We start from the raw sequence: 21,715 nt of genomic DNA on the forward strand, positions 1-21,715 counted from the left end.
CAATTTCTAGGTATGGTTTTTTTTTTTTTTTTCCACGGCTATTCAATTTGTGTGGAAACTGAGCTATAGATTTTTTTTTTTTTTTTTCACGGCTATGCTTTTTGTGTTGTTCATACTGAATTTTTTTTTTTTTTTTTTTTTTTTTTTTTTTTTTTTTTTTTTTTTTTTTTTTTTTTTTACATTGTGTTTAAATCTGCTTTTATGCTTGGAGTTTTAATATCATAGTATATTGTAGTGTTCTGTTCAAAAATTTGGATTTTTTGAATCTATAATAACATATTTTTAATAGAAACAAATAGACAACTTCAATGAGTCATAATTAAGGTTGATGTTGAATTGTTAAATTGTAAAGATAATTGATTTTGATGCTAACTTCTTTCTGCAGTGACCCTAAATTTGCATTCTTTTGCTTGGTTTAAGATAATTGACCCTAAATTTGTTTTTTTGTTTTTTGTTTGATGCAATACACCAAGATAATTGATTTTGATGCTAACTTCTTTCTGCAGTGACCCTAAATTTGCATTCTTTTGCTTGGTTTAAGATAATTGACCCTAAATTTGTTTTTTTGTTTTTTGTTTTTTGTTTGATGCAATGCACCAAACCTCAATTTCTCCTGTATCCATCTGTATATAAACACGATTATTGCAGCTGGTATCATGCGAAACTGATCACTGTCGTTGTTGTTTAGTTGGTATTTTTTCTTCTTGTGTATATATCAAACCTTACATCACTACACAAAACCCATACGATTTCTTCATAAACTTTTTTTTTTTTATTTAAACTTTAAAATTTTCTCCTCCTTTATCTAAACATCTTCTATATATAATTAGATTAACATGTTAATTTCTTTTATTCTCCAAAATACTAACATTTCAAGCATCAAATTATTTGAGGAAAAAAAAAACATTTAAGGGCATATAAATAAATTTTCTCAGGGTCTGACCAGGGCTTATTTTCAGCTTTTTCTGGCTTATGTACAATTTGTTAGGGCCTTTTGTTTTTTCAGCTGCAGCCATATATATATTGGAACCTGGGTTACAGACTTACAGAGATAGTGAGTTATAGATCTGGATTTTTCTATTTGCTTTGGGAAGGACAGGTTAGCGTGTTCAAGACCATTTCGGTTTTTTTTTTTTTCCTTTTCCTTTGGCTGAATAACTGCCCTTTGGTTATGTGGTTGCTGTATATATATTTGTCTTCTATTAATGAGTTTTATGGTTGCTGTTTATTATGGTCTTTTTTTTGTTTTTGTTTTTTTACCCAGTAGATACACACTGCATTAACAGTAAACACAAGGAACATATATAGTACTTACACAGTAACTTCTCAACTAGAATTGTGTTCTCCTTTGTTAAATTATTTAGCTGCACAGAACATATTGTAATTGCAAACATTGAGATGAATGTTCAGTAAGTTTGTGATTAGCTTTTCTTCTTCTCTTTGTTATGAATTCAGTGATATGACAACATAGAGAGAACTAATTTGTTAGGGCCTTTTGTTTTTTTAGCTGTAGCCATATATATATTGGAACCTGGGTTACAGACTTACAGAGATAGTGAGTTATAGATCTGGATTTTTCTATTTGCTTTGGGAAGGACAGGTTAGCGTGTTCAAGACCATTTCGGTTTTTTTTTTTTTTTCTTTGGCTGAATAACTGCCCTTTGGTTATGTGGTTGCTGTATATATATATATTTGTCTTCTATTAATGAGTTTTATGGTTGCTGTATATTATGGTCTTTTTTTTGTTTTTGTTTTTTTACCCAGTAGATACACATTGCATTAACAGTAAACACAAGGAACATATATAGTACTTACACAGTAACTTCTCAACTAGAATTGTGTTCTCCTTTGTTAAATTATTTAGCTGCACAGAACATATTGTAATTGCAAACATTGAGATGAATGTTCAGTAAGTTTGTGATTAGCTTTTCTTCTTCTCTTTGTTATGAATTTAGTGATATGACAGCATAGATAGAACTAATTTTTACTCAACAGTGAGTGATATTTTATGTTGATATTGCACTTGCAGTAAACAAACCAAGATATAGTTTTGTTAATATTAATTTAGACCAATTATTATGCGTTTCATAAGTTAAAAGAGAAGAGACAGAAAAGATGATTCAGGGTAGTTTTTGGGATGAATCGGAGGATTGTGACTTTTCATGTCCCTTTGACTGACTCTATTATTAAGTCTCCTGATATATATGTTTGCAATTGCCAGTCAATAATGTTTGTGCCACATTCAAAACAGTAGGTGTGTGCTGTTACATAATTATATATGCAGAAAGTATGGCTTCAATCTGCGATGAATCTACTAAGCAAGCAAACTGTTAATGTTACTCAAAATTTCAAATAGCCCCCCTGCTGTTCCAATTGCCCTCTACAAAGCAACAAAGGAAGAAGATACCAAAAACACTTTAAAGTTGTCTTTCAATCTCTAAGATTTTCTATGCACAATTTGGTTTTAATGAATTTGTGATTTTGATTCTAAAGACGTATTGGAACAAAGGAAATTTTTTGGCTTTTATACACAATTTGGTTTTAAAGAATTTGTGATTTTGATACTAAAGACGTATTGGAACAAATGAAATTTTTTTGCTTTTATGCACAATTTGGTTTTAAATTGAAACATAGAGGAATTAAACTCTTATATTTAGTTATTTGAGGATTTCTTTTAGTATAGCGTTAACTGTTTGTCTATATACAATTAATTTCTAAATATTGTAGTATTCTCTTTATATTTAAAAAACTCATGAGACTCAATTTGAATTGTAACTTATCATGTTTAAATAATTTATTTTGAATTTTAAGTAATTAATATTTGCATTGGTATGTTGTTGAGATTCAATAGTTGTGTCTTTAAAATCAAGAGGAATTGAAAAACAATATCTAAACTTCAACGTTTTTTAAATATAATGAATGCATTGAATATTTAGTGGAAGACATCAAATAAATGAAATTGAAAAATAAGAATGTGCTACCAGAGAATCGATGCTGAATTCCAATAGCTAATGTCACATAATTTGGAAAAAATTGGTAGCTTTCCCATGCATCGCACGGGTTAGCGACTAGTTATATATAATAACAAAATGTTTTTGGTGGTATGCAGTTTACTTTAAAAAAAAAAAAAAATTAAATGAGAATTTATTTATGGCATCCGTTTCTAATGATTGTCATTTATCATAAGACTAAGACACCAATTGGTTTTTGGCGTAAGCAAAGATAAAACTCAAGATCTTTTTTTCAACGATAAAAAACTTTACTAGCCTGTTGAGCTAACTGAAATCTAATAATATGCAGTTTGACAGATAGAGTATAAAAACTAATTGAGTTAATTTCGTACCATACTGCTGGTACGGTCAGAATTTATCATACCGATAGCATGGCTGAAACTAAAACGCATTAGTTTTGTGCCATTTAAATGCCGGTCATATCGGCTTTATTTCAGCCATATCAGATAAATACCAAATTTTGGACGGAAAATAGGTACCGGACCAGTGCTGAACTTACATGGTTATTCACAGAAATTAACGTTGACTCTCACGTTAGATCAGCTCACTTCATCCCTTTTTTTCTTCTCAGACCATCAACTTTCTTTACTTGAACTAGTGGTTTCTACTTTCTAGCAACATACACTATTCACTGAGATTGAGGAATAGAACTCAACAAGCCTGAAATAAATTGGAGAGAGAGAGAGAGAGAGAGAGAGAGAAATAACGTGTGTTTCATAGACTAGATAGAGTTGATAATAGTCAGAAGCGTGTACGTAAACGTCGTAAAGTAGGAAAAAAAAAAGTGTTGGAAGCTGTGAGAAATTGATATGAGAATAAAAAAAAAAAAATTGTTATCTTTGGTTATCACCCACTGTTTACCAGGTTTTAAATGGTTTAAAATTTTAAATTCTTATTTAGTTTTTACCAACTACTTCCTCAAATGGTTAAAATTTTTAAATGCTTCTTTAGTTTTTACCAACTACTTCATTCATCAGTTTGGGAGGGGTAGAAAGGGAAGTAAAGTACAATTAAGAGTGTTAAATAGATGAGTTTGAGGTGGACATAATTGAGTTAGGTATATAAAACTCATTTATCTATTTATAGACAAAATTTAGCTACAAAATCGATTGTAGCCATAGGTTACAAACTCACTCAATATCTTTTTATTGAAGGTGAATTTTGACAAATCCACCATTGGATTACGTCTTCTTTTTATATCCTTCATGTTTGCAAAATTTCAAGATAATTAAAAATTAATAGCTATATCATCAATAAATTTTTAAATTGCAAGTTTTTGTAATTTAAAATTATGCATAAAATATAAGATTATAGATTATATAGTACATAATATCCGATTGACACAAAAATTGACATGTGTATTAAGAGCATAAAGAACATGTAATTCAACGGTTAGATTTTCAAAATATGTAGTAATATTTATTTTATTGAGTGAGTTTGTAGCCTAAGGCTACAACCAATTTTGTAACTAAATTTTGTCCCCCATTTATTATCCATTTAATTAATTACTTCTAACCTAAACCTAACTCAATCCAATTATTAGGAGTAAACTCTAACCCAACCACTTATCCAATAATCAAAATTACCAAAATGCCATTAAACTTGAAAATGACCAAAGTATTCCTAAAATCCTTTAAAATTACCAAAATAACCTCTAAATCAAAATAAAAAGACCAAATGTGCTCAAAACCACTAAAAATTACTAAAATACCCCTTAACTTAAAAAATGTCTGAAAATTGAAATACCCTCGACACCTAAAACTTGAGCAAAATCCCCCATAAACCTAAAAATTGACTGAAATCCTCCCGAAACTTAAAAAATGTCCAAGATATCCTCGAAACCTAAAAATTACCAAACTACCCCTAAACCTAAAAAAAAGGACCAAAATACCGCCAAACCTATAAAATGATCGAAATACCCCTGAGACCTAAAAAATGACTAAAATACCCCTATAACCTAAAAAATGACTGAAATACCCCCGAAATCTAAAAAATGAATGAGATACTCCTGAAACCTAGAAAATGACTAAAATACCCCCCGAAACCTTGAAAATGACCAAAATAACCCGAAATCTAAAAAATGACCAAAATACCCCCCTAAATCTTAAAAGTTACCAAAATAACCCAAAACCTTAAAAATAACCGAAATACTCTCGAAACCTAAAAATTACCGAAGTATCCCCAAACCTAAAAAATAACCGAAATACCATTGAAACCTAAAAAATGATCGAAATACCCCCGAAACCTAAAAAATGACCAAAATACCCCCTAAACCTAAAAAATGACCAAAATAACCCCTAAACCTAAAAAATGACCAAAATACCCCCCCCAACCTATAATATGATAAAAATACAACCTAAAAAAAAAAAAAAAAAAAAAAAAAAAAAAAAAGACTAAAATACCTCCAAAATTTATAAAATTGCTGAAATATCTTGAAATCTAAAAATGACTATAATACCTCGAAACCTAAAAAATAAGGAGTAGTCTTTTTTAGAGGTGTTGTTACTGAAAAATTTATCACTTATTTTTTGCAGATAATAGTCTCATTTTTTATCGGGCAAGAGTGGAGGATGTGTGAAAAATCCAGGAAATTTTGGGAATATAAGAGCGGGCATCAGGACAAAAAATAAATTTAGACAAGACTACTCTTTTTTTATTTATTTATTTTGGTCATTTTTTTATTATAATTTTTTTTTTATTATTAGTATAGAGAATTTGTAGTACACAGCCTCTCCAAATCAGCTCTATAAATATTATTAATTTTTTTAAATGGTCCATAGTTCACTGTCTTAAAGAATATTTGTGGTAGCTCATCTAAAAGGTCAAAGAAATATATAAAATTTTCTTTTTATATTGCATTTACAAGACTAAAACAAGATAGTTTATTTTTTCTTATACACTTCACTATTGCAAATTAGGACCATTTTTGCATTTGTACATGAACAAATTAACCAAATAATGTCAATACCAAGTAACACATGGAAAGAAAGTTAAATGTACCGTGTTTTGTGACTATTTGTAATTCCCACCTTGATGAACATTGGATATTGTTACACATAGAAACATTGTTTACAATATTGTCCTTAATAAGATTTGTTGTCCCTTTAGACTAGGCAAACAATGTTTGCTTTAAAAAAAAAAAAAAATTAAATTAAATGTTTTATGCATAGGTGGTCGATTCTACTTGCAATTGAAATTTTATGCACATTTTCACTTTTATGAAATTACTAGTTTAATGGTTCAACATTAATCTTATATTTTTAGGATTTGCAACATTTATAATAACAAAAAATTTTAGGAAGTATGCACCTCCTAAAATAATATATATATATATATATATATATTAAATGAGCTAAGTTCAACATAATAATATATATAACTTAGCTCATTTAATAGGTGATAATAAGCTTGGGTTTAAACTTTTCTCATTTGTTAAATAAACGAAACAAACTGAAAAAATATTTTTCTCAATTCGAGCTTGAACTATTCATATATAATTTGGTTCATTTATAGCTCTACTCATTTACATAATGTCTAGGGGTGTCAAATGGGTGGGTTTGGGGTGGGCATAATTGGGTTGGGTATTTAAAACTCATTTACCCAATTAAAACCCATTTAACTAATTACTTCTAATCCAAACTCAACCCAACCCAATTATTATGGGTAAATCCCAACCCACCCAATTACCCGATTGTCAAAATTACCAAAGTGCCCTAAAGTGAAAAACTCAAATTTCTACGTTCAATCTTTTGCACCTGTTTCTCAAAAAAAAAAAAAAAAAAAAAAAAAAAAAAATCTTTTTCACCTAATTTTCTTGGCAAACAAACAGCAAAAAGAGATTGTGAATCTCATACCCAAACGTATCGTCTAGTCGGATCTTTCTCCACAACCTTACCAACCTCAACTTCCCATTTTGAAACCACACCGAAATCCATAGCTAAAGTAAAGAATTAAGAGAGAGAGAGAGAGAGAGAGAGAGAGAGAGAGAGAGAGAGAGAGAGAGAGAGAGAGATTGCTTTAAAGAGGAAAAAAAAAAGAAAAAGAAAAAAAATAACAAACCCTATCAAAGAAGTTTTTTGATTTTGACGTTGATCGGAGAACGAAGAAGCTGTTGTTCATTTAACAACTCAGCCAACTTGCCGATCTTGGTCCTGACCCTGGTACCGGGAGCGACCTTCAACTGGAGGTCCAAAATTGGAACGTCGCTGTAATTGTCGGCGAGCGGATCCTCCATCGAAAGTGACTGAACGCCGGAGGCCACGGCGGCTTCCTGGAGGCGCTTTTGCTTCTCAAGCTTCGCGGCTTCTTTCTTGGCGGCTTTCTTGCTCTGAGGTTTGGAGGATTCATCTTCTTCTTCTTCTTCTTCTTCTTCTTCTGGTTGTGGTTTTGGTAGCTGGGGTTCGAAGGACAACATGGATGTAGGAGCAGAGAGAGAAAGAGAGGGTTTTGGTTTGAATGGGTTTGAGAGAGAAGTGTTTGGAAGCCAAGAAAATGAAAGAAAATGAAAACAATGTTTGGAGTTTTGTTTTTTTTGGAAAGGGCTAGGTTGAATTTGGGTTAAATGAGGCTCGATGATTTTTTAGTTAAAACCCAATAATTATTGGGTCTAATTGGGTTGATGCCCATTTAACCCAACTAATAATTGGGTGGGTTTGGGTTCAATTAGAGTGGGCAAATGGGTTTGGGCTTATTTTGCCACCCCTAATAATGTCCAATATCATGATGTTCAACATCTTCAAAGTTAGCAAGTTGTCCAGATCTAGGGTGACCCAAATTGCTTCAGCTATGAACCACCTAACGAGCTTATATCTGTCAACGTTGCAAATCCACAAACCAAGTACTTGTTCGGCCTAAATAGATCTACCATTTCCCACCCATTATCTCTCACAAACCATCACATAGAACAAATCCACTGCCTCCGGTGACTCCAAACTATCTTTTCCAATCTTTAAATTCCAACCCATGCGCTTCATGCTTATTCTCACGCATCACATGAGCCGCTCTGACTACAAAAAACTCATCCTACCTTAGCCTTTTTTTTTTTTTTTTTTAGCGGTTTTCAAAACCGCTACTATGGGAGAGCTACAACAGTGCTTTTAGAAATTACTCCTATAGGTTAACCTGTTACGGCAGTTTACATGTTCTATGCATCACATGTGCCATATCAAATCTCCACTTCACTTGCCAAGTTAGAACAATGATGTTATCTTGTCATGAGTCACACATATCTTCATCATGCACCACATGTTTCATGCATCGCTATATGTTCCATGCTCCACATACGCCATATCAAATCTCCACTTCATGTTGCAAGTTAGAACAATGATGTCATCTTGCCATGAGTCACACACATCTTCATCTACATCAACCCTAGCCTTAGGAGCATTATGTATTGCTGATGATGGCATGAGGAATGAGGGTGCTTAGACAGCATTGAGTCAATCACTTGGCTTCATGTTTTTTCAACACACTCATGGCTCCTCATGCCTAACTAGTGATGCTCCTAAGGGCTCTTTGAGGGGGGGACCAACTCAGTCTCCCTACTCGAGTTGGATCGATGAGCAATGATGAGGGGTAGCATGTGGAGGCACCTTGCATCCACATGATGCCCTAAGGCCATGGCAGAGGAGGGCCATGGTGAGCAGAGATGGTTTTCATGATGGGCAGCAGCAGGTGATGCTGACCCTACGTGGTGGTGCATGGCATTGGTGGCTTAGTTGTTGGTTCCTTGTGTGTGGGCTTGGTGGCTGGAGTGCAAGGCCGGGTTAGGCTGCTATGATGATTGAATTCTGTGTGCAAACATTGGGCTAATGTGGGTTGGCTGAATGCATGGACAAGTGTCACTGGGCTGATGGCAATTACTTTGTGTGCTGTATATGGGCATACTGTGTGTGATGTATATGGGCATACTGTGTGGGCTGTAATGCTGATAGGAGACCTTGAGCATGGGCCAAGTCTCTCTAAAACGTGTGGGAACTAGTTGGGTGGGCTGCTGGAGGATGGGCAGAAGCCCTATGGTCTACTGAGACATGGGTTGTGCATGTGCAGCATGTGCAGTGGCGGTTACTAAGCAGTTCCTAGCTTTCCTAATGATCAGACCTGCTATGTAAAGGCTGGAAACGTCGAGAGCAAGTCAAGACAGCATCAGTTGAAGGTATCTTAAGTCAAACCACAAGTGGCAGATTGTCCAAGACCTAAGCAGTAACTGTCATAGCAATTAATTTTGTGTATTTAACCCTAAGGCTGTTGGGGGTGTCAACAACATAGTGTATTTGGCCTTGGGAAAATTTTGTGTAATTCTCTAGGCTTGTAAAAGGGTTTCCTTTGTACTTGAGATTAAGTAATAAAGGTTGAGGGTGGGTTTCCTGTAAATATTGTGTGTGCTGTGTGTTTAAACGTCTCTAGATAATCTGTTCTAAGTGTTATTGCAGTGTGTGTGTGGTGTTGGCTGAGACTAAGTCAGGGACTTAAGTCCATCACAGGCAGAAAAATTTGAGTGAAAAATTGACCCTGTGACACCTTGTTAGCAGTGATGTCTACATTTGTGCCATGTTAGAAGCTTTTGCCACGTCATCGCCTCGTCACCTCTATCCTAAGCACCATATATATATATATATATATTTACATCCTTTGCCATGTTAGTGCCTCATCTGCCTCTACTACAATAGCAATACTTGCTCTTGAACTGACTTGACCTAATCAAAACCTTAAATTGGGTCACTTGCTGAACCACTTAACCTAACTAGACCAAACCTTTAAACTAGATCGTTGACCATGCCATAGACTAAACTTTGATCAAGTAAAATTTGGGCCAAAATGGCCCATTAGCATGTTTTTTTGAACTATTTAGTAACAGAGCACTGTTTCGGAACTATATAGTAATATACCACTTTTTCTGGTACTCGAGCTTGGTGAGCTCGAGTACCATGTTTTTTACTGGTCAAACATCTTCTCAAAAAAAAAAACGCCGCTATAGGGCCCGAAAACGTCACTATAGGGCTTAAAAACGCCACTATAGGGCCCCTTGAACCTGTTATGGGGACTTATAAAAAAATTTTGCAGTAAAACGCCGCTATAGGGCCCAAAAACGTCACTATAGGGCTTAAAAACGCCACTATAGGGCCCCTTGAACCTGTTATGGGGACTTATAAAAAAAATTTTGCAGGAAAACGCCGCTATAGGGCCCGAAAAACGTCACTATAGGGCCCTTAACCTGGTATGGGGGCTTAAAAACGCCGCTATAGGGCTTAAAAACGCCACTATAGGGCTTAAAAACGCCACTATAGGGCTCCTTGAATATGGGGCGACAGTGGATTAAAAAAACATGGTACTCGAGCTCACCAAGCTCGAGTACCAGAAAAAGTGGTATATTGCTATATAGTTCCGAAACAGTGCTCTGTTGCTAAATAGTTCAAAAAAACATGCTAATGGGCCATTTTGGCCTAAAATTTGACTAGTTGATCAAAGTTGGCCTTTTCAAATTAGGCCTATCTTGATTCTTTTTTCATTTAGATTTAGATTTTGGGGTCCGTTTTTCCCACATGAGGCCCAAGTCACTCAAATTAGCCCATTTCTCATTATTATTTTGGTTCAATATACGCATAATTCGTCAACTCACTCACGTATTTATTCCACAATGTGCTCTAATCATCATCGATTCAATTCTATTATTCATGATCACTATCAAGCCTCTACCGTGAATCTAAGGGAGAATGTTAAATATATGAGTTTATTTATGTGTGTGCATTGACCTGATAGGACCAATATATTCTAAACACCATGTAGGGTTAATCCATCTCCTATAGTCATATACATATATCTATATCTATATATATATATATATATATATATATATATATATATATCCTTCTTATGATTCATTGTAAAACAATTCATCATAATAAAAATGTAGTCGCCAAGGGCTTCCTCTATAAATGTAGGCCGTTAGGCTAAACTACGTAATCCTAGTGCTCATTTCTTTCTCTCTCGCTTCCATTCTTCTTTACATCTACATCAATTTTACTATCTTTATATTACAAGATTTCAACAAATACAATTCTATCTTATATACCTAATCAAGGACTAATGACAGTAAGTATTATATAATTTCTTGTTTGATTGGCCAACTCTGTCCTAAAATGCTCATGTGACATTTAAGTATGTGCATGTAGATTTATTTTATTTTTTATTTTTTTTGAGAAAGAAGTACGTGCTGTAATATTATTCAAGAATTAGAAAAATCAAACAAAATAAAAGACAAAATATTTGGTGGAACAGACTTCAACCAAATTAGTAATGGAAAATAAAGTTTTGCTTTTTGGGTTAAAGCGTGTGTAGCTGCACTGTCTTGCCGGACTACATGAGAGAAAGAAATACTCTGAAAAGAGTTTACATGGGATTGAATGTCTTTGATGAGATGCATTCCCTGGGAATTTTCCATGCCCTTGCTCCGTATAGACTGTACTGCAGAATCAAAGTCGCCTTCATAAATGAAATTTGTAAAGCCTGATTCTGCAGTGAAGCTCACAGCTCTCCTAGCAGCCAAAAGCTCCAAAACTTCCACTGTTGGAGGCTTCACAATCTTTTCGGAAATGGCAGCCAGAACCTTGTCTTCACTATTTCAGATTACTACACCAATTCCAGCCTCATTAGATTCCCTGAACATAGCACCATCATAGTTCGTCTTCATTAATCTCACAGCAGGAGGATGCCATTTCCTAGGAACAACCCGTCGACTGTTTGAAGGAGTGCATACCAGATTTTTAAAATCATAGATGTAATCCCGTGCCAAACCTGCAATATTTTTTAGCGGCAAAGAATTATCTTGGAGGCGAGATTTATTGCGCTGAAACCAAACTGACCACGCTGTTGCTGCAAATAGAGGAAGAAAAGTAGGTTTTCTTGGATTTTTTGTAATAAATCCGAAAAGGAGCCCGAGCTTGCTCTAAATCTGTCCACCCAGCCAAACTCAGAATCCTAGACCACTATCAGACATTCACATCCCCACAAAGCATGCAATACATCTTCTGAATCTCTAGAGCAGCGATGGCAGATCGATTCTTAGAGATTTTACGCTTCATCAAGTTTGCTTTTGCTGGCAGTGAGTTTGTGCAAGCCTTCCAAAGAAAATGCTTTATCTTTCCTGGAACCTTCATTTTCCAAATGCTTTTCCAGAAAGTCTTCTGAGAGTCCAAAACTTGAGGTCTATTTGAATCAAGATCATGGAGTTCACAAAGTAACTTATATCGTGACTTCACTGAGTAGTTTCCCGATTTTTATTTTGGCCAAACAAGAGTGTCGAGTTGGGGGTTAGAGAACAAAGGCAGCGACTTGATAAGTTGAGCTTCAGGTGGGTAGAAACATAACTCAATTAAGCTAATGTTCCACCAACTCGTGACAGCACTAATCAAAGAATCCACCGTTGTATCAAACGCTAGATGCAGTGGAGGAGAACTAATTCTGCCTCCCCCAGATCTCGGCAGCCAAGCATCCTGATAATTTCTGAAAGATTTACCATCCCCTGTCCTCCAAGATGATCCTTTATCAATTAAGTCTCTGGACCAAAGAATACTCTTCCATGCAAAAGAGCCAAAGAGGGATTTGCTTTAAAGATTGAACAATTTGGGAAATACTTTGCCTTGAAAACTCTATAGAATAAAGACTCTGTATCATGGATCAACCGCCAAACTTGCTTAGCCAGCATGTCGTTATTGAATTTGTAAAGATCTGTAAAACCTAACCCACCCTCCATCTTTGGATGACACAAAACCTTTCATTTTGCCCAATGAATTTTTCTTATGTCTCCCTTTTGTCCCTACCAAAATTTACGGATGAGCATCTCAAAATCTTGGCAAAGGCCAACTGGCAACTTGAAGTAACTCATAGCAAAGGTAGGGATGACTTGAACCACCGCCTTCAATAAGACTTCTTTACCCGCTTGAGATAGTAATTTCTCCTTCCACCCCTGAAGCTTACCCCAAACTCTGTCTTTTATAAAATTCAAGCTCGCCTTTTTGTTTCTTCCAAACACTGCAGGTAAACCCAAGTATCTTTCATACTCTTTGATTTTTGGCACACCTAGCAGATTTTTGACTAATTCTTTTGCAGTATAAGAGGTCTTGTTTGAATTTATTTTTTGTCCTGATGCCCGCTCATATATTTCCAAAATTTCCTGGATTTTTCCCACATCCTCCACTCTTGCCAGGTAAAAAAGGAGACTATCATTTGCAAAAAATAGGTGAGAAATTTTTGGATCATTTCAACAAAGAGAAAAGTCTTCAATATGTTTACCATCCATTGCATGTTCAATCAACCCATTTAAACCTTCTGAACATAAAAGAAAGAGGTAAGGAGAGAAAGGATCCCCTTGACAAATACCTCGAGTTGGAACAATATGGCCTTTTGGTTCGCCATTAACTAAAACAGAATAGGTAACTGATTTTATGCACTCCAAAATCCAACTCACCCAAGTAGGATGAAAACCCATTTTCTCCATGATCCGTTGAAGGAAAACCCATTCCAAATGGTCACATGCTTTGCTCATGTCTAGTTTTAAAGCCATATGCCTAAATTTCCTTTGTTTTTCAATTTCATATGATGCAAAGTTTCAAAAGCCACCAAAATGTTGTCAGAAATAGCTTTATCCGATTGGAAAGCACTTTGAGATTTAGAAATAATCTAAGATAAGACTTTTTTCAACTTGTTTGCCAACACTTTTGAAACAAGTTTATATAAAATATTGTAAAGGGCAATGGGACAGAATTCAATAACAAATTCAAGACTTTTCACTTTAGGAATAAGAGTGATAAAATTATAATCCAAATCTGTCGAGATAGTACTGGAATTTAGGCAAGATAGTACTACTTTGACTACATCATTCCCTACCCAATAATGTTGGAAAAAAATTGGTGGCATTCCATCCGAACTCGGGGCTTTTCAAAGGGGCCATTTGTTTCAAAGCTATCTCCACTTCATCCTTGGAGAATTCTCTGGTTAAACAACTGTTCATGTCAACCGTCACAACCTTCTTAGTAAATTGAACCACCTCCTCTATTTCACATGGGCTGGAAGAAGTAAAAAGTTGTTTATAGTAATCCACAATCATGACCAAAACATTTTCATCCCTAGAGACCAATTTGTTATGTGAATCCTAAAGTTCTGATATGCTGTTTCTCTGGTAACGTTGTGAAGCTCGATTATGAAAATAACTAGAATTTTTATCACTTGAAAGCATCCAGTGTACATGACTTCGCTACTGCCACATTTTTTCCTCTAGCCTAAGCAAATCAACAATCTTAGATTTTAGCTAAAGGAAAAATTCCACACTCCCTCCTTTCACTGCTACTTCCTCCGCTTCCTTCAAAGATTTTTTCTTCTCAGTTAATGTGCTAGCGACATTGCAAAAAAACTGTTCACTCCACCATTTCAGTTGAGTTTGACATGCTTCCAAGTTTTGCATAACCTGTTGGGGATACTATATAAAGTAATAATAGAAGAACAAGATTAAAACAAAAGACAAATAGAAAATAGATAACTTGGTGGCACAATATTGTTTTACTTAGACAATATTTGCCCCTCACACTATTGTTGCTAAAGGGTTATTGCAAATTTGTCCCCAAGATACAACCAAGATGTTGGGTTCTACAGATAGCAATTCTAGAGAATGACCACAGGATTTCTTGTGTTTCTCTCTAATTTACTATTTTGTGGAGTTAGTTATTTTTCAAGTGAACATAAGCCTCTATTTATACCCATAGGGTTATATTTCATCAAAAAACACATATGGAGAGTTAAAATGTTTCATAAATCCATTCACAAGGCTTGAAACCTCTTCAATCTCTCCGAATAGTCACCAAAAAAATTTTGCAGAAAATTCAACTTTCGAGTTTCAATCGATCGAGAGGTTCTTTCGATCGATCAAATGCTCTTTTGGATCGATCGAACATGAATCAAATAGTGATCGAACCAGGCAAAAGCTCCAGGATTTTTTCTTTACCATTTCAATTGATCGAGCTAAAGCTTCGACCGATTGAAAATGCTTAATTTAGAATTTTCACTTAGAAAATTCCAGAACCTGAATTTTCACTTTATGAAACAATATTCTCTAAACTCAAACAACATTATTACAACCTATCCTTGTATATACCTATATATACAACATTACCCTTCTCATCAGTGGATCCGAGGAAACAGCTTCCCAAGCATTTGCTACAATATCGTGGCATCTGTCATTCTCAAGCCACATTTGTTCAAAGCGCCATAGATGTTGGGGCTTTACACCAATCCCGTTAGGTTTGGAAAATTGTACAGTCTACGAGAAGTTAGGAACACTAAGTATGCACATGTAGCTGATGTTTATTTACTATTAGTTTTACTGAAGAATTCCTTATACGGGTTGAGGCCAACCTACATTGAGCAAAAAACACCAACACAAGATTATACAATTCACAGCTACATAATTCATCCAAAGTAGGGTGGGCAAACTACTTTCATTTTTAGGCCTAATCGCTTAAGAAAAAGTAACTTGTTAAATATACTAATGATATCTATAATGTACCCCATAAAAAATTTAAAAAAAAAAAAAAAAAAAAAAAGAAAAGAAAAGAAAAGAAAATATATCTACAATGTACATAAAAAAATATATCTACAATGTACTTTGTAGTTGTTAATTTGTTACAACAAATATATATACCAACTCCTAAGTACTTTAGATTATACTTTTATCAAATATTTGCAGTTTTTTAAGCAATGTCATGGTACAATTGAAAATGCTTTTAACGTTTAATCTCTATAATCCACTTTTTATGAAGAAGAAAAAAGTAAATGTAAATAAAATTACCTAGAAAGTGCAATTAATAGCTAATGAATTAATGTTGAAAATCCAAAAACAATTGAGAAAAGGCAGAAGAAAGAAGATACTTGAACCCAATGCAGAAAAAGGTGTACTCCCATGCACCCCAAAGCACCTTAATTTGTCAATCGGTTTATAGCCCCCATTGACATCTTACTGTTTTCTCTAGCCCTATGTCATAGGTTCGACTAATCTTTCCCCTTCCCTCCTGTGGACGCCCCAAAAGAGAGAGAGCTTGTTGAAGGCTTTTCCTTTTGGTTTATCACACATTGGGTTCTTAGCAACATGACTCTTTGTGTGCATGTATTTTTAGGATGAGGTTTATGTATGAGTCCTTATTTTTATTTTAGGAGTCACCACCAACCATTGGTTTTGTATTAGGTGTGATCGGTCACCTATTTTTCTAATTCGTTTTAAGTTACCTAATTAACTAAACCAATTTTAAGGGTTTATTAACTAAGGTAAACCAAAAGTCTCGAATCAAAGATTTTTGACTTTGAAGTTCGGTTATGTGTAGGGAAGATGTTAGGCACCTCACATTGTCTATCCAAAGGATAGTACCCAATTTTAATTTAATTCTAATGTTACATTTTTTATGAAGAAATTAGATACTTGGCATTTTTTTTTTTTTTGAAAAATTTTTGTACAAGCAATATACATATATATATATATTCAGTGGACGCCTACAAATTTCCCTCGTAGGGGCCATTGGTGGGATGTGGGGAATTTCTTTTCTAAGTTGGTCACACATTGGGTCCTTGACAATGTGACTCTTGTGTGCTTGTAATTCTAAGGTGGGGTGTGTGTATGTGAGTCCTTTTTTCTTATTTTTATTTTAGGAGTCGCCACCAACCATTGGTTTTGTGTTAGATGTGATTAGTCACCTAGGGGTTTAATTCATTTTAGGTTGCCTAATTAACTAAACCAAAATTTGAGGGTTCATTAATTGAGGCAAATCAAAAAGTTTTGAACCAAAGATCTTTGGACTCGGAAGTTTGGTTACGTGTAGGGAAGGTGTTAGGCACCCCACAATGCCTATCTAAAGATAGTACCTCATTTTAATTTATTTCAAAGAGTGAAGAAATAGAATACTTGGCATTTTGATTTTTGAAAAAAGGTTTTGCAAACAATATATACATATATATGCATGTAAATAATTATTCACCATATAGCTAGCATGTGAATATTAACTCCAATGAATATTTGCAAACAAGACATATGAGGTATATACATAAGTAGCATGTGGGAGAGCATACAAAAATAATCTACAAGAGCATGTGAATAGAATACTTAATAGGAAGGCAGCATGTGAATGTTAACTATTATACACCAAAAAAAAAGGGAGTTGGAAGAATAGCACCTTGTTGTCATCCACAATTTTCTTATTTTTTTTATCATACAAAAAAGATGACAAGTAAAACACGTTAGTGCCAAAGAAATGAGAGGGACAATGTAAGCTTGATTGGTGTTCAAGGATTCAAGAAAATGAACCATGGACACAAATCTTTAACAACACTACTCTAAGGAAAAGTTTGAAATCATAATGTATGAGCAAATTTTACAATGTTCACTTTTTATTATTATTTTTTTTAAAAGGAAGATTGGAAACGACACATTTTTATTGAAAGGTAGAATTTTATTGAGAAATTTTAAGAAAACATTTTTCAACACATTTTTTTTATATATATAGAAAAGTTCCTTTTGAACAAGCAAAGTTGCAAAGGCAAAATAAATTTTTTTTTTTTTAAAGAAAGTTTTTGAAAAGTGCCTTGATTTAAAAAAAAAAAAAAAAATTGAAGAGACGAATGTTATTTAAGTTGAAAAGATTTCTAAAAAGAGTTCATGGGTTTTTATTTCTTTTTTAAAAAAAGGTATTGGGCTTTAAGAAAACTCCCATGATTTTTACATGCAAAGACAAGTTTTAAAAGACTTTACTTGTTCAAAAGATTTTTTTTTTTTTTTTTTATGAAAGAAATTCCAGCGTGGTAAAAACATTTTTGATAACATTTTTTATTTATTTTGAGCAGAATTTTTTGGATTTGGTTTGGAAAATCAAATATTCTTTTTAAAAGCATTTTTCAATGTTGTAAAAACATTTCCTAAAAAAGAATGATTTTCAAATTTTTTAAGAAAAAGATGAAAACACATTTTTTGAAGAAAAACCCAATGTGGTAAATTTTTTTTAAAATGAATATTTTAAAACACATTAGAAAATCCAACGTGGTAAAAAAAAAAATTTAACACAATTTTTTGGATTTGGTTTGGAAAATCAAAAATTCTTTTTAAAAGCATTTTTCAACGTGGTAAAAAAATTTCCTAAAAAAAAACATGATTTTCAGATTTTTTTAAGAAAAAGAAGAAAACACATTTTTTGAAGAAAACCCCAATGTGGTAAAAACAGTTTTTTTTTTTTTTTTTTTTTTTTTTGAAAATGAATTTTTTAAAACACATTATTTTAGGATTTTGCAAGAAAATGAGAAAACATTATGTTATGAAAGCCTTTTTTTTTTTTTTAGAAAAAGACATTTTTTGAAAAATGAAAGGATTTTTTTTTTTTTTTGAAAGAAAACTTTAAAAAGAAAGACCTTTTTTTTTTTTTTTGAAAGATTTTTATTTTAAAAGAACGTTTTTCATAGAAAAAGGGAGGAACAAAGAAACTCTATTTTGAAAAGAATTTCCTTAGAAAAGTGTGTAAAGAAATTGTTTTACCCAAGCAATTTTAATTTATGGCAACATTATTGATGAGAAAAGTAAAAGAGCAAAAGTAAAGTGCAGAAAAATAAATAGCAAATTAAGTAAAGTGCTGAAATTTAAATGACAATAAAGTAAAGAGTAGAAAAACAAATGACATAAAAGTAAAGAGCTGGAATTTAAATGATATAAAAGTAAAGAGCTGAAATTTAAATGACATTAAAATAAAGTGCAGAAAATATTGTAAAAGTTTATTGGAGAAGGATTTTTTATATCTCTCTTAAATAGATTTTAATCACTTTCAAGCCTTATTGGTGCTTCATCATAAGAAATGAGATTTCTAAACCATCAACCATTCTTATGAGACATAATTGTAGGGACACGATTATTTAACAGCCCAATAATGATGTTGGGCTCGTACATGAAAGATCCCTCACAATATGATTTGTAGAGAGTGGGCTTGAAAGGCTTGTCTTTTATCACGAGACGATGGTCCGGTCTTGATTTTAGAGGAATTCATGTAGAAAAAGGAGTTGGGCTTGAGCATTTAAACCTTATAGCGTCATATCCTGCGGTGTTGGTCTCCTCGGACTTGGTCCGAGGATCGTTAAGGTCTTACCCCGGTTACCCAACGGTGGGCTTTTTTTTCTGGGATATGCATGAATTGTTAGGATGTTTTCATCCATGGAGTCTTTTTTTCCGGGCCCCGGATGGGAGTTCCTCCTTTTTCTTTTATACTAGCCTGCGTTCGCTGTCCTTCGTCCACGTGTAGGGTCAACCTTTACAAGACTGATATTTGTCCCGTCAGTCTAATCCCAGAATTGTTAGGGATGGTTGATAAAGCTGAAGAATACGGCTCTGTTAGGTGCAGAGTCTTATCTGGGAAGGGTAGTAAGGGTAACTTTCCCAAGATATTTTAGATCTCCTTACAGATTTGTTCCTACACCTCTTTTTTACCCCTCTTCTCAAGGGAGCTTTGGGTTTGCCAAGGACTAAATTGTCCTCGGCTGCATCTCTGGGCCATTTTTTGCCTTATATTTTTTGAGCTTGGGCCATGACCTTTTTCGGCTTGGGCCTTCGGATTCCCCATGAGCAAGTGGGTCTGGCCCATAAATTATTGGGCCCTACAATAGCCCCTCAAAACCCTGCTGTCCAACATCATGGTTGGGGAGGGGGGTTTTGGTAATATCGAGCCTTCATTATGGCTCATTTAATTTAGCCCTTGACTGACGCCGGCGACTCTTCACCTGCCCAGGGAGTGTATCGGTCTACAAGATGTTCCCCTTAATTTGCGCACGATGCGTTTATACCGTTTGGTTATCCGAAGCGCATCTTTAATATCTTCCCTTTATGAGACCTCCCAGATTCAACGGTTTTTGATGGCGTGAGGGAATGAAACGGACGTATTCTTGTTTGCAGATTTCCTTGGAGATCTGAACGCATTAAGTACTCTCATCTTCGTCCCCTATATAAAGAGAAGAAACAAGAGATGTTTCTCCCACAGATGAATCCCTCTAATCCCCCTAAAATTTGAAACCCTTAGATTCCTTCCGGAGTTTACTTTTACTCTCCGGTTATACCTTAACCTGAAATACACTCACCGTAGTAATAAGCAATGAAAAAACCATTCCCCTCCCAGAAACACCGTGTTCTAACGAAGCTCGAAATGGCTCGGTCAGGGCAGGGATGGCGAAGACTCAAGATTTGTCTCGCCTTCCTTTCAGCCAAAATCCGAAGCAGGAACTCGTCACGTCACACTTTCGGCGTGACTGAGCCGAGAAAACACATCATCAGTACCACCCGCTCTCTCATGAGCATATCTAACATGGCACTAGTGTGTTAGGAGTCAGGACTGGGGCAGGGACTAAGTGCCCCTTCTTCTTCTTCTCTTCGTTCACTGGTGCCTCCCTTTGCCTCTCTTTCTTCTTCTTTCCACCACCAGGCCCATTCTGGTGCTTTTCCTTCTCCCTCTTTTGCTCCTTTCTCTTTCTTTTCATCTCTTCCCTCTTCTTCTCCTCCTTCTTTTACTCATGTCCTCCATCTTCCTCATTCATCTCCTCCATCTTCCTCATTCATCTCCTCCATCCTCTTCTTTCTTCTCCTTCATCTTTTTCTAAAGCAGGTTCTTCTCTCAATATGAGCAATACTGAGGCAGAGATTGGAGAGACTTTGAAGACGAGTTTAAAAGACACCTAAATGTTTACTTATCTGTATTGCGGATGTTATCGCTGCTTCGGCAGTTCACCTTTTGTATAGGCTTGTTTAAGCCCCTCTTTGTACGTTGTAATAATTTTTCATATTAATAAAAATTGTTGTTATCTTACTTCGCATGTTCTGTCTCTATGTTTTTACAAATTTGCAAACGCTGCTCGGCATAATAGTATAGCATTTGAATCGATGATAACTAAGACCAAAATACTTGCTAACAAAAAGATATCATTATAACTTTAATAGAATGGTTTGACACAGCAATGCCTACCTGTGAATAACGATACTTACCCAAAACAATGCCGAGATTAGAACTGGATGCTCTATGCGGTGTAGGAAGTAATCATCCGAAGACATATCACCCGCAAAAATGAACAGCTCCCTTAGGCTACCGAATAGTGGGGCGTCTCGCCATCATCCTAACACTTTTATTGGCCTTAACATTTTACAGTGTTTGAGCTGAGGACTTTCCCCATCCGAGTAGTTGGCGTCCCAATAGGCTTGAGTCCGAAGACTTCGCAACGCCTTGGCTCTGTCCAACACCTAGTTTTGTCATCCAAGTAGTTGGTTTCCCCTATAGGCTTGAGTCCGAGGACCATGCAAGGCCTTGGTTCTATCCGGAACTTTTTTGAGTACTTGGTTTCCCCATAGGCTTGAGTCCGAGGACCATGCAAGGCCTTGGTTCTGTCCAAAAAATTTTTTTTGGAGTACTTGGTTTCCCCAGAGGCTTGAGTCCGAGGACCATGCAAGGCCTTGGTTCTGTCCAAAACTTTTTGAGTTCAATTTCTCCCTTTCCTTAGGTATTTCACGAGGTGCCGAGCAGGAGGTTGTCCTCGGCAACGACTATTCCTCGGCGTGGGCTATAGTCCCTAGGCCCCCATGTAGAACGGGTCTGGGCCGCGAATTCACTAGGCCCACAAATTAAGAGGTATTTCTGTAGTCTTTGGTCACGCGG

Source organism: Quercus robur, chromosome 5 (assembly GCF_932294415.1).
Source record: "Quercus robur chromosome 5, dhQueRobu3.1, whole genome shotgun sequence".
In the NCBI taxonomy this organism is placed as follows: Eukaryota; Viridiplantae; Streptophyta; class Magnoliopsida; order Fagales; family Fagaceae; genus Quercus; species Quercus robur.